Genomic DNA, 15592 nt, shown 5'->3' with positions numbered 1-15592 from the left:
CAAACTGCATAATATAAAATTTACTTTGTCCCGTATATACTATCTATGTCTGGTTCCCAAAATGACTTGTATTTTATTATATTTTCAATTAACTTTAAGTAGTTGTACGGGAGAGGCTGTTTGACAAAGCAGTTTATGAATAGTGTTTAGTGAGTTTTTTTTTTCTCTCCTGAGGTTTGAACTCTGGGTGGGTGCTGTCCCTGAGCACCCTTGGATGAACACTAGAACTCTATCATTTGAGGCACAGCAGCACTTTCAGATTTTTCTGAGATTTAATTGGAGATAATCTCACAGCTTTTCTTGCCTGGGCTCCCTTCAAAACTCAATCCTCAGCCTCCTGATTATCTAGGATTACAGGCCTGAGGCACTAGTGCCTGGCTAGTGCCCACCTTTTTTGTTTTTCGACTAGTCCTGGGACTTGAACTCAGGGCCTTGGCAATGTCCTGGAGCTTCTTTTCCTCATGCTAGTACTCTACGACTTGTGTCATAGTACCAATTGCAGCTTTTCTTGTTTATGTAGTAGTGAGGAATCAAACTCAGAGCTTCACACATGCAAGGTAAGCAGTCTACCATTAAGCCACATTCCCAGCCCAATACAATTGCTCTTGATGATCATTATCCCTCATCCTTCTCAATCCTATCTCATCCCTCAATTTACATAATTTTGTAGGATATTCTCTGATTTGCAGTGTCATTTATAGTCAGTCAGAGGATATATCACGGATCATATTTTCTTGATAGTCTTATTCATCAACATACTAAAGTAATGCATTATACAATTTTGTGATTTTAAAATCTAAATAATCACTCAGATTCACCCAGTTCTATTCTAAAATTTTTCCTAAGGTTAATGCAAATGCAATTTGTAATTCTTCAATAAAGTGCAATGATTCTTAGACTGTTAGAGTTGGAGTAAGAATATCACTTTCAGTTCTAGAATATTTTATCATTACTACCCTCTCAAAATACTCCAATATTCTTTAGTAGTCATTTCCTGTCATTATTTCAACCTACGCTCCCCTTAAGCAGATATTATTTCATATTCTAATTCTACAGATGTGCTAATTTTACAAACCTCTTATAATCAGAAAATGTAGTCTATTTTATCCATTTCTCCCATGTACTATTACTGTTTCCAAAGTAAGTCAATGTAAATTTTTCTCATGGATAGAGCATATTGTCTTGTGTATAAATGCATGTGTATAATGGAATAACATCCTCAATGGGCATTACAATATTTTATTCTATGTTGTTGTAAAGGTTTTTCTATGTATATTCTTGTACATGTGTCTCATTGGACATATGTTGAAATCTACTTTGTATATAAAATTATGATTCAAAATGCTGGATCATAGAGGCTACTCTATATGTAATATCTCAAAGATTTCCTGTATGTTTAACAAACTGACTATATCTTTTTAAGTGCCAAGCACCAATGTATAAGGATTCCAATTTCTACATAATGGTTGTGCAGGACTATCTTATTGTTTCTATTTCCTTTAACCATACGCTCCTTGGTTATTGTTCTATTACTATAGAGATATGTATTTGGATTTTTGGATAACTTATTCAAGATGGTTAAAGTTTTCATTGGCATTAATATGCTCTTAATATATTTTGGATTCAAGTCTATTTAAATAAATGTATGTATATACACACTATGTGTACATCTGCATATATTCATACTTATATGTGTATATATACAAACACCTATATATGTATACATATATAAGAATATAGAGATGTGTACATACATGTACACAGACATATATGTATATTATTATTTTCATTTGTGTGTAAGTTACCATTTTACTTTATTTGCCAAACATGTCCTTTATTGATTTTACTTTATTTTATTTTATGGTTGATGTTGTACAGAGGAGCCACGCACTGGTAGCTCACCCTTGCTTATCCTAGCTACTCAGGAGGCTGAGATCTGAGGATCGTGGTTCAAAGCCAGCCTGTGTAGGAAAAGTCCATCAGACTCTTATCTCCAATAAATCACCAGAAAATCGGAAGGGGCACTATGGCTCATGTGGTAGAGCTCTAGCCTTGAGCTGAAAAGCTGAGGGACAGCGACCAGGCCCAGTTCAAGGCCCACGACCTGCACAAATACCACCATCAAAAACAAGAAAGAATACTGGCTCAAAAAGCAATCATATTAAACAGTCTTAAAGATAGGCTCAAGTCTAACATTTTAGTGTTATCTTAGATACCAGCATCTTTCAAGTCCAATGAGCCAATAGGCCTCAGAATGTCTATAAGTATGTCTATAAGAATGTCTATAAGTATGTCTATAAGTATGTCTATAAGAATGTCTATAAGTATGTCTATAAGAATGTCTTTAAGTATGTCTATAAGTATGTTTATAAGTATGTCTATAAGAATGTCTATAAGTATGTCTATAAGAATATCTTTAAGTATGTCTATAAGTATGTCTATAAGAATTTCTATAAGTATGTCTATAAGAATGTCTTGAAGTATGTCTATAAGTATGTCTATAAGAATGTCTATAAGTATATCTATAAGAATGTCTATAAGAATGTCTATAAGTATGTATTTTCTTATCTATCTTTCTTTCATTTCACCACAGAATATGTATTTATCCTTTATATCATACTTGAATACCAAAGCCTTTGGAAGATGTTTCTTAATTGCTGTATATTAATTAACGAAGAAAATTATTGAAATATTTTACATTCTCACATATTAATGAAGGGCCTGATTAACCCATTTCTGTCTTTTGCCGTTCCCATTGCCCTTTATTTTTCAACTGTTTTCTGTGAATTTCTTTGTGCTATCTTCACACATCATCAAAATGTATTAAAGTGCTGTTCACCCAACGTTGAAAATTATACAACATTGAATATAAAAGCAAACATATAAATAAATGGAGACATATACATTTTGTGGATTGCAGGATACAACTGAGTAAAGATATAAATTGTCTCCTCCCCTTTTCCTTTTGGTCATTCATGGGGCTTGAAATCTGGTCCTGGGTGCTGTCCCTCTGCTCTTCAGTTCAAAGTGAATGCTCTACTCATTGAGCAACTGTGCCACTTCTGGTTTTCTGGTGGTTAATTGGACATAAAAGTCTTATGGACATTCCCGTTCCAGCTGGCTTTGAACCGCAACCCTCAGATGTCAGTCTCCTATGCAGCTAGGATGATAAACATAAGCCAACAGCGCTCAGGTTCAGAGTTTTATTTATGTTTATGACAATTTCTAAAAACACTTGACTAGCACTCTTTGAGTCATTGAGAAAGAAAAATAAGTTGGAATATATTTCTCTGTCCAATAGTAAAGCTGGTCTGTAGGGCACCAGGTTAGATCCACATAAATATTATCAAGGAATATTTAATAAGGGGTAAAACCAAACATTTGTGGAATGACATTCTCTTTAATAAGTGGTGATAGGTTAGACAGTATTTGAGAGAATTAAAGAGTGAACATTGAAGCCGGGCGCTGGTGGCTCACGCCTGTAATCCTAGCTACTCAGGAGGCTGAGATCTGAGGATCGCGGTTCAAAGCCAGCCCGGGCAGGAGAGACCGTGAGACTCCTATCTCCAATAAACCACCAGAAAACCGGAAGTGGTGCTGTAGCTCAAGTGGTAGAGTGCTCGCCTTGAGCTGAAGAGCTGAGGGACAGTGCCCAGGCCCAGAGTTCAAGCCCCACGACTGGAAAAAAAAAGTGAACATTGACTTAAACATAACAGTTTATTTAAATGTTAACTTCAAGCAGGATTAAAACGTGGCATATAAAACAAAAAGAGTGATGTAAATGTAAAGCAAAAGAAGATGTCTTGAGAAGTTTGGAGATGAAGCATTCTTAAATTTGTCATTAAAATTATAGGAAAGGAAAATGCTATAGTTGAACTCAATAGAAGCGTAAAACAATTTAGTCTGTGAAAGCTCATATACAAGTAGTGAATAGAATTTGGGAGCAGGTAGCTCATATATCTCATCCTAGCTACTTGGGAGGCTGTGATTGGAGTATTGCTACTTGAAGGCAGCCCACAAAATAAAGTCCATGAGAATCTTATTCTGATTAATCAGCAAAGAAGCCAGAAGTGAGGCATGACTGAAATGGTAAATTGTTACAAATTGCAACAAATCTCAGGGACACTGAGTTCAAGCCTCAGGACAATAGATATATGTACAAAAGTAATAGTAGTAATACTAATATGATGATGATGATGATGATGATGATGATGATGAAGGGTATCTATAGTCAAGGATAAAATATTTGCAAATCCTATACCTTAAGAATGCCTCAAATCTAGATTCTACATAGAAATCTCAAAACCTAAAGTTAAAAAGAACATCAACTGGAAACCAGCAAAATACATCCTGTGAAAAGTAAGCACAAGAAAAGCATCATCAATCATCAACTAAATGCACATTAAACTAAAATGACATCATAAAACATGTATGAGAATTACTTCACATAATACAATAATGACCACACTAAATCCTATCAAGAAACAGAGAAACTGGATCCTGGCAGGAATGTCAAGTGGGAAAGCCAATTCTGAAAACATTTTGACAGGTTCCTTGAATGTGATATATGCAACCACCCACACTATAGCACAGGAATTGTGCTCTTCAGGCTTTGACTCATAGTCATAAAATGTAACATTCACCCAAAGGCAAAAACACAGAGCATTATAGCAGCATTATTTCCTCTAGTCAAAGAAATGGAAGTCAATTCAGGCCTTATTCAGGTGAATGGGAAATGAATTGTGCTACATTTTCTAATGACAGTACCAAAAGGCAATTGGAGTGAACATAATACAATATTAAGAAATACAATAACTGGGAATAATCTACCAAAGATTTGAAGGCAATCCAAAAACCTTATTTATTGCATGTTATAGAAGTCGGAGGAAAAAAAAATGTTGGTTGCCAGGATGAAACAGGTCTGGGATGGGACAAAGAGAAGTAGTGGGTTTAATTATAAAAGGGAAGCATGAGACAGACTTATTTTTGGTAAAGAAACATATCTGTAAATATTGTATATTCAAGTAGTGTTGATAAAATTATATTGGACTTAATATGTGTACAAAATAAATTAACTGAAGTCTGCATAAAGTACTTGTGAAATATTAATGTTCTATGTGTGATGTATACTAGAAATATTAAAATAAATTGGAAAAAGAATTCAAGGGATTTATCTCTGTTCTTACAACATCATAATGATCCATACTAACCTCAGTAGAATTTAATGATATCTAGAAAACAGAAGTGAATATTCAATGTTTACATTGAAAACTATTCTGGGTCCAAGCTTGAGATGAAATATACCTTGCTAATTAGAAGGCAGAGATTTAGAAGACTGATATCAGGGCCAGTTCTGACCAAAAAAATCATGAGAAACTACAAAAACAAAGAAAGCCAGATATAGTGTAATTTTCCTGTTATCTCACGTTTGTGGAATCCATAGGTAAGAGATCATTGCTGAATGGAGGTATGGCCTGAAAAATAATCTAAATTGGTTAGAACCTTAGCAACTTCAAAACCAGTAGTGTCAAAGGAAAAAAGAAAAGAACGATAAAGAAAAGGAAAGGAAAGGGTAAAAAGGAAACTAATTCCTCTTCATTCTTGTAGTTTCATGTCATTGGATACAAGAATTGAGAGACAATGCTTGATAAGAAATGTACTCATTAGCTTGCCCATGTAATTGTAACCCCTCTGTACAGTATTTTCACAATAAAAAAGAAGCCATAAAAAGAATTGAGAATATTTTGTTTACTGTTTTAGGATTCAGGCCTCTCTAATATGAAAGCATTTATTTCAAGTAATTATTGTATTACTACTATCTAGTAACTTATTATTAGGCCTTCTTGGAGATTGAACCCATGGCTTTGTATATATTAGTCTAGTTCTACAACTGAACTGTACCCCACCTCTCTTGTGTAGTTTTGGGAATTGTTTATTAAGTCTTCAATAGTTAGCTTTTCTACTTTTCCTCTTAGCTTTTCTCTCCCAGCTTTTCCCCTTTGTATTTTAGTTTTTTTTTATAATATTTTATTTTATTTTATTTGAGAACATACTGTACAGAGGGGTTTTAAATATGTATTTTAATGTTTTCGTTTCTTTCATGCATGTGTTTCTAATGCATTTATAAGATTATTTCTTTGTTGCTGTGTATGTCCCTCCCCCCCAGTGTAACCCCTGCTTTCACTATATTTGATGTCAGTATAACATGTGGAGGAGATGGGGACAAACAAGTCGTTTAAGGATTCAGGTGGACCTGTTGCAACAATGAGAAGTACAAAATGTCATGTCAAAACCAGCTTTACAATGTATTTTAGTTTATGTGTTGAAAACTTTCTCCAATATTATCTTCTAAATTCAGAATTTTACTTTTGATTTTACAGAGAAGTCGGATATTTATGACATCTTTAAAAATTGTATATAGATATATGTATTTCACATGTATGATTAATTCTTAGAGTTCATTGCAATTAGCAACATTTATATGGCAAAATGCACATAAGCTATTGAGCCATTGTGATCCTCTCCTAAGAATAACTTGTCTTGTTCTTGCCGTGTGAATGCGTAGAGTGCTGTAAATCACATCCAAGTGCAATTATTTGTCTATTATCTCTTAGATTATCTTGTTGATTTATGGACATACCTAGTTATTAGAAATGAGGAAAACCCTGCAGCATATATTTAATTGGTTCTGGCTTATTTTACTTAATATCATTTTTTCCCAGTCTTTCCATTTCTTCAGCAATGGGGTAATGCCATTCTTTCCAATGGAAGCACAGAATTCCATCCATACAACAGAATTGAAGATCCAGAAATGTATCCACTCCTATAGGCACATAATTTTTGTTAAGGAAGCCAGAAACACAGGACGGAAGATGAACAGCCTCTTCAAAACACTGTCCTGGTAGAATTTGCTGTACACAGAAAACTGAAGTAGATCCTTATATATCCCGCTGCACCAAAATCGACTCCAAATGGATTGAAACCCTCAATGTAAGTCCAGATACCTTGAGAAAGTTACTGGAAGAGTTAGGGGAAACATGAGGTCTCCTTGGCACAGGTCAAAACTTCCAAAGTAATTCAGGATAAATGGGATTACATCAAACCAAATCAATCATTTGTCAGACTCAAAAGCCATGAAAAAAAAGATAGTGTAGCACAGATTTATTAGGGAACAAACCTACAGATCAGAGCCTCAGCCAATGCTAAACGCTTTCTCCCTTTTCTAACTAGGTTATTTATACTGGGTTTACTTAAATATTAGAGATTTCTGGTGGGAATTAGTCAGAAAACAACTAATGCTAAGACAGAGAGTATGTGAAATAAGTTATAGCTGGAGTAAGGGAGGGATTAAGGCAGGTGGATCTATTCCAAGCCTTGGCTTGGTAACAGCTAAGTGAGGTATAGCTGCACCAGGGAAGGGGGGTAAAGCAGGAATCGTTATAAACAAAACACTGGTCTGAAGCCTCAAAATAAAGACCCCAGTCTGTATGGACCAAACACTCTCTAACATGATGTTTTATTTAAATTAACAAGCACGATTTAAGATTTTAGGAGAGTGGGATGTTGCATAGTCACAGGCAATTTATCCAATGTCAGGTAATCCAATATACTCTTTCACTTTACCCAATAGACAGGTTTCAACAAAAATGAATACAATGAGATTGTACAAATGAGACTGCGACTTTTCCCTCTCATGAATTAAAATTCTGTCAAATGATTTCTTCCACATGTTTCTGTTTCTCATGATCTTTTCTTCTATTTTATCTTCATTATTGATGTTCATAATACTTTTTTGATGTTGCCTTGAGTGTGTTTTATTTTTAGGCCTTGAACTTGATTTTTAATGGTCTCCTTTGTATTTTTTCTCATGGCTGATGACACTCTATCCTTGAGCCACATTCTCACCTTCTGCTTCTTGCTGGATAATTGGAGATAAGTTTTCCCATTTTTGTCTATTTAGACTGACATTGAACTAAATTATTCAGGTCTCAGCCTCCCGAGTTGTACGATTGTACACATGAATGGCTAACACCAACTTTGCTTTACTGTTATTTTATTTACGAGGTAGAGGAAAGTGGAATTATATTTGTGTTAAGTGTGCAATTTTCAAATACAAGTTTGAATCAACTTTATATAGTGTATTGATATCAATTTTAACAGTTAAATCAATGAATATTACACATTCCCACAGAAATATAATTGAAAACAAAAGCATAATTGTTTTCTTAAAACAAGTAATGGAACCATGAATTTCTTTCACTTTACAAATCATGTTTTATATAATGTTAATTAGCAGATTTCTATGACTAAAAGTAAATCTATTAATTATATACCACAAGATGAAAAGTTATTATAGTTAAGAATAGATATTTCATCACAGCCAGAAGATAAGTTTTTGAGCATTCTCACTAAAAAGAAATGTTACACTCAGAATTTAATGGGTATGATACAGCTTGATCATTCCACAAGGTATAAATGAATGGGATTACCACTCAATACTTCATAAATAGGTAAAAAAATAATTATGTAGCTAGGAGCCAGTGGCTCATGCTTGTAACACTAGCTACTAAGGAGAAGGAGTCTGAGAACTGAGAATCATGGTTCAAAGCCAGCCTAGGCAGGAAAGTCTGTAAGACTCTTATCTCCAATGAGCCACCAGAAAACTGGCAGTGGCTCAAGTGGTAGAGCACTACTCTTGAGTTAGCTGAGGGAAAGTGTCCAGGCTCAGATTTCAAGCCCAAGGACCGACAAAAATTAAAAATAAACAAATATTTTTACAAAGATTTTAAAATATATATTCTAAAAGTTTTTAAATCCTCACTAAATATACTAGTTCATATAAATATAGAGAAGTGTTTTCTGGATTTAGTTGTCATTGAATCAATTTTGTAAATCACACATTTCTCACTCAATTCATATTTGTACGTATATATACTTATATATCTTAAGTATAATAACTGATACGTGATAGGCAGTGCTGTTTTAGGAATCTCCCTTGACTTTCTAACATTAACCCTTCTCCCCTAAAATCTATATGCCCTCAAACCTTATTAGAGGTTTCATCTCATTGGAGCAGCCATAATCTTTGTTTGGAACAACTGTAACATTTTACATGTATTTCACTTAGTTTAAGAACCAAAGCACTCAAGTCATCTTAACAATGCCAGTAATAGCAAAATATCTTCCGAGATTTTCAGTCTCTTAAGAGATGAAAATCTTTAATTAAGTGGCGCTGTAGCTCAAGTGGTAGAGCACTTGCCTTGAGCTGAAGAGCTGAGGGACAGTGCCCAGGCCCAGAGTTCAAGCCCCATGACCGACAAAAAAAAAAAAAAAAAGAAAATCTTTAATTAAACATCTGTTTTTTTTTTTCTGCCTAAAAACTTATATTTTAGGAAGATCTTTTTGGCTAATCCTCTATTCCTGATTAGAAGACCGGAACAAAGGTAATAATGAAAACAGCCAAGGAAAATACTTGGAAACAATTAAAAAAGCAATCACAGACTCTCCTGTTTTCACCGGTTTCAATGATAATATAAGTTAAAATATCATGTTTTTGTTGCATTTAAAGAGCAATAATTAAACTTTAATTAGCAGTGACGAGGGCAACAGAAAATTTTGAAGGCAGCTTGACTTTGAACAATTCAACATAAGCATAATGGATTTATCTTGTTTTTCTATGCAGTTGCCAAAATAATTGAGAGCAACACGCAAAGGCAGGAAAACACTTAAGCCAAAGCAGTAAACTTTTGTGTATAAGATTATTGTGAGGGTCTGACTCTTTCAAAGTCAAGCTTGCAAAGAGGAAAGTGTATTTGCTTTGGTGATAACAATAAAAAATATATAAATCCTTTATTAATGCTTATCATATCTTGACTAGGACTTCTTGATTTGGAGAAGAGGAAAGGTATGAAAAAGTTCAAGATTCTTTGACTATTCCAAAAGATCATTCTTGTTTAGCATCTATAGCGATGGAAGTATGCTTGGTTACTCTTAGTATCATGCTTGCTTACTTTTAGAAGCAGTGATTGTTTCTGGGTTATAAGCTGCAATCCTTGGGTCTTAAAAAAGGGTCATTTCCTAAGAGAGGAAAGTTGCTGTGCAAACAAACCTAAAATATCAAAGACAGCATGGTGGAAACTATTTTCTAGCTATATCACAATCTGTAGGTGTAGATTTTGTTTCCCATTGTTCCAGGGGACACATTTTTGTTATCTTCTTTTTCACCATCTAGTGATATTATAATATCCTATACCATCCTGGGATGGCTGTATCTTTACTGGATTCTCTTATTTCTGTTGGAAAGTTAGGAAGGATAGAAAATTGAGTTTCTGTTTCTGTTTTACCTTATTTTTTATTACTTTAGAAACTGTAACTCAAAATTACAGAAATTTTCTCTATCTTATTAGGAGACAGATTTCATTCCCATATTCTTACCCTAGCCTTCTACATAACTTTGGTACTTCGTGGTCCCCAAATGTGAAAATAAAGAAAGGGAGCTTCTTATTTAAATATTATTTAGAATTTCAAGACTTGCTTTATATAAGGCCCTTAGTAGTATGTGCATCATACATGTGTATATCATATATGTGGCACCTTTTTCTTATTCTCAAAAAATAGGAAATGTGGTGTCTCTATAGCTGCATCAGGAAAAGGCTGTAGTTGAATTACTTTACTAATACAAATCTGCTATAAAATATTTCTACAAGTTAATTGACTTGAATAAAGCATATTTGTCATTTTATAGTTGTAAAGGACAGAAATCTAAAATAAGTCTCATTAGATCAAAATCCAGCCACCTATAGAGCTAAAATATTTTTCAAATTATTTTACTGGAAAATTCATTTACTTTCTGTTCTGCTTTCCAGAAATTCAGAATCTGGGTTGTTGTTTTTTTCCTTTATCTTCTAAGATAGAATTTTTTACATCTTTCTGATGGTTTTTACCTAATCATGTCCTTTCGAACTACACCTGAGACTTTTAAGTACCAATTTGAGTATATTTCCCCCATCTGATAATTATTCAAATATGTGTTCCTTGGGTGATGAAAGGTGATTACTTTACATATATCTATATCTATATCTATCTATCTATCTATAATGTAAATCTATGTTTGAGGATTAGGTATTTGGTGAAGACATATTTTGGGAAGGTATTTGCTATGTACAGTGAGTGTGTACCATTGTTTTTACTATAACCTGTTAGCCTTTGAACAACATATTTCTTCAATGAAATATAACTAAAAAACATTAGTCCCTAAAAGCAATTATGCCTGATTAAAAATTGTCATGTACCAGAAATCCTAAATGCCAGAGAGCCGTTCTGGCACTATCACTTTTTATGCATTCTGCTTACAATCTTTTCTTTTCAAGAGCATTTGATTGTTATTATTTTGGAATTATAGTTAATATTTATTTGACTACTAGTTTTGAAGAATGCACCACCCAGTACTGGTTCTCTTTTTGTAACTTTTTTGGGTCTAATCTATTTCTGAAAGAATCACAGCCATTTAAATTACATGAACTGCTTATTGAAGTTGAATCAGCATGGAGAGGAAAAGAAGACAAAAGATGCCTCTGTGGGTATGTCACGTTAAAAATGAATCTACAAGCTATTTATCTTAAAATCGTCTATTTTTTATTATGTTTAGATTCTGATATAATTTAGCCTGTCAACTCACACAATGTTAATGCAGTCTTATTTCATGCCTCACAAAAGCAAATAACAAATTACTATTTATTTTAAAATTATTTAATTTTTAAATTATCATTTACTTAAAAAACTATAATTTTAAAAATTTAGCCAAGGCAAATGGTTTATTAGATATTTAGAATCATGTTCAGACTCTCTGGTGAAAGCAATAAAGGGAAAAATATCATGTATTTATTTTTCCTTGAGCCACTTAGATTTACTTCATCTATTTCTGAAAAAATAAAATTCTTGATTTGAACCATTTTTCTTGATATCCACAATGTATCAATCTTCCTTTATTAATAGGAAAGTTTGGAGAGAGGATGAGAATTCATGTTAGAGAAAGGAGAAGAGCAAAGGAGAAGGAAAAATCTAGATATTTTTTTCTTAATCATCTCTAGCACAAGGTCTGGATAATGATTGTGAATATTAGAAACAGTGCTCTAGAGTGATTAAACACATCTATAGAAATGGAAATTCCCACAAGTGATCACATGGAGAATGCTTATTTATAAATAATTGTAATAGGTTCCAATAGGAAATGTTACTTATTTGTTTAGTTCTTGTTTAGGATTTGTTAAATTCTGGTGTGCTATAGTCAACTATCATAAAGGTATACAAGAATGTTAAGAAACTAACATCTTAATATCATGTTTAATATTAGTTTAGTTCTGCCTGTGTTATATGTACGAGGCTGCATTTGAGTTTTGCCTCAATTTCACATGCTATATTCTTCCAGTATATAAGTTGAAATATGCTGGAAATATGCTATTTTCATAGCTAAGTGAAAACAAGACACAGAAAATGAGATAGAAATCTTCCCCTAGAAATACCCTTTCACCACTTCTGGTTCACTTTTGTAAGCTGAAGTAAGTCACATGACCTATCTTGACATTGCAGGGTAGAGGTAAATCTCACCTACAGGAAGCTGATGCAGGACATAGAGCAATATACCAAGATATGCAACACTTGAGATAAAGAGGAAAAAAGAGAACTATAATACTTGCCATCACATGTCTCTGCAGGAAGGAAGCTACTATGTACCTTTGTTTCTAAAAATACTGATCTTGCCCATGTAATTGTAACCCCTCTGTAAAGTATTTTCACAATAAAAAATAAAAATAAATAAAATACTGAGGTCTTCATATCATGCCTTTTATGCTTGGCTATTACAGGAATTAGAGAACCTTTTGATACTGAGACAGCATAAAATCTCAAAGAAAGCTGGAGTAATCATTTCAATACTACCTTTTGTTCTCCAAGAAAAGAAACCATTTTATAGACAATAATTTATACTTTCTTACCTAGTATCTTTTTGTCCAGAAGTGGATTTTGTAAACATATGTGTCTATCCCCCAGAACAAATGTCTTCATTTATCTGCATCTTGTACAGACAGCAAGTGAAATAGATGTAAGTGGGAGTTCATCAGTAGCACTTTTCAAAAATACAAAAATGTGGACAGGGAGCCAATATACATATTTTTTTTTAATTTAATTTTATTTTATTTGAGAACATACTGTACAGAGGGGCTACAATTACATGGGCAGGATAATGCATACATTTCTTACCAAGCATTGCAGCCTCCTCCTTTGTTTACCCTTCACCTCCCTTCCCATCCTCCCCCCTCCCCCCACCCAATTATACCCCCCTCCCCCCCACACCGACATATTTTTCCACCATCACCTACCACATCCTCCTTCCTTCCTAGGTAACATTCCTAATCAATAAGAAGTCTTAGATATTTGGCTTTTGATGTGGAAAGTGGAAGCAGAATGTTATCGATGTTGGAGATGATGGGTTATAAATTTTACATAATAATGTCACATGCAAAAGCTCTGAGTCCTGCAGGTCTTAACACTATTTCCTTAGTGATGTGATAGCCTTACTGGACTTACTATTGTTTTCCATTTCCTTTTCTTCCTCCTGCCCTAAATTATAATACATGTTAATCAAATGAAAAATTAATGCCATCTTAAGAAAGTCCCAATATAACAAGTCATTATGTCGAAAAACTAACTTTACAACTTTGGTGGGGGGGGGCGAATCGGTGGGCAAGGATGGTAAGGGGAAACCAGGAGGAGACAACAATGCTTGATTAGAAATGTACTCATTACATTGCTCATGTAATTGTAACCCCACTGTACTCTATTTTCACAAAAAAACTTATTAATATAAAAAAGAAAGTCATTTAGGACTTTGGGAATGTGGCTTCATGGAACAGTTATTGCTTAGCAAGCATGAAACCGTAGGTTCAATTCCTCAGTACCACATAAACAGAAAAAGAAACAGTGGAACTGGTACTTTGCCTCAAGTGGTAGAATGCTAGCCTTGATCAAAAAAAAAGAAGAAGAAGAAGAAGTAGTTCAGGAACAGTTCCCTGGTCCTGAGTTCAATCCCCAGGACTGGCAAAAGAGTCATTTAGCTAGTAAATGCAAAATAAAGGAACCATACATGGAATATATAATTGCTCCTTCCTACTGATACCTAACAATAGTCCTAATTCATGTACTTTATCTATATTAGAATACTGTGTTAAGCAAAAATAAAACGTTTTGTTAATAGGTCATGGCAATTAATACCAGGAATGTATTTAGATATCAGTTGAAGATTAATCCCGGAAATTCAAATATTCCAGGATTTTGAGTGGTCACTGCTAATCACAATGAGAAGGGTAGTATAAGTGAGATTTGGAAACCTTTTTGGCAAGTCATGGCACCAAGAAGACAGAGGTTAATTAATAGTTTTGACAGAAGAGAAGGAATAACTCCAGATGGAAGGAATAAATGATAATAATAACAAAGTTATACCATAAACTGTTCTAGGGAACCATTTTGGTTATTGAAGAAGTAGATATCACCTAGGCTTATTCCTCATTGCCTTTAGCATTCTAATCACTTAGGCTAGTTCTTAATCTCTGTGTGATAAGTTGTATATCCTTCTATGCTGCTCTTTTATACCTGATCTCCTTTGCTTTGTAAAAATCTCAGACTTTCTCTATTTCTCTATGAAAAATTTCTGATACTAAGTCCACATACACAGACAGCAGAGGATGCTAATGTAAGAGTGCCTACGCTCATGAGTCATTAATGTAAGAACATGGAAAAGGAGGACATATTTATTGCTACCTCAATTTTTCTGAAAAGCTGCATTGTCATATCATTTGATTCAAATTTCCATTTTTTGTCTACATAGTGTCATTACGTGCACCAAACTGCACGTATGAGTCGGCTGTGGTGTCTCACACCTGTAATCCTAGCTACTCAAGAGGTTGAGACTGGAGGATTGTGGTTCAAAGCCACACTGGTCAGGAAAATCCATGAGAATCTTATCTTCAATTACCACCAGAATCCTAGAAATGGTGCTTTAGAAAAAGTGCAAATATGGCTTTAAGTTTTAAGTAAGTTTTAAGTTTTAAGTAAGTTTTAAGTAATATTCCCGAGCAGAGAAAATAATTCCAAAATAATTCAGTGCACCTACTTTTGCTGAGTTAAGTTATGGCTTCTTTGCTGGACATATTCTCTTGTTTTAAAAACTGCCAAATATTAGTTTTATAATAAACTTCATCTAATATTTCTTGGTTCAAAAGAGAAGTCCATATGGTTGATGTCACTTGGATTTATTACTATCTCAAAGCCAACCCAGGCAGGAGAGTTTGTCAATCTCTTATCTCTAATTAAACACCAAAAAAGCCAGAAGTGGAGTTTGGCTCAAAGAACAGAGTACTAGCTTTGGGGGCAGGTGGGCAGGAAAGACAACTCTACAGGGACAGAGTCCAGCCTTTCAGTTCAAGCCTCAGAACCAGCACAAACAAAACAAACAAACAAACAAACAAAAAATACTCACATATTTATTTGGGACCATCCTTAAAACACTGGTTTGAAAAGAGGCTCCTTTTGCTGAACA

This window comes from Dipodomys merriami, unplaced genomic scaffold (assembly GCF_024711535.1).
Source record: "Dipodomys merriami isolate MVZ:Mamm:240054 unplaced genomic scaffold, mDipMer1.0.p SCAF_2063, whole genome shotgun sequence".
Taxonomy (NCBI): Eukaryota; Metazoa; Chordata; class Mammalia; order Rodentia; family Heteromyidae; genus Dipodomys; species Dipodomys merriami.
This window is presented reverse-complemented; position numbering follows the sequence as displayed.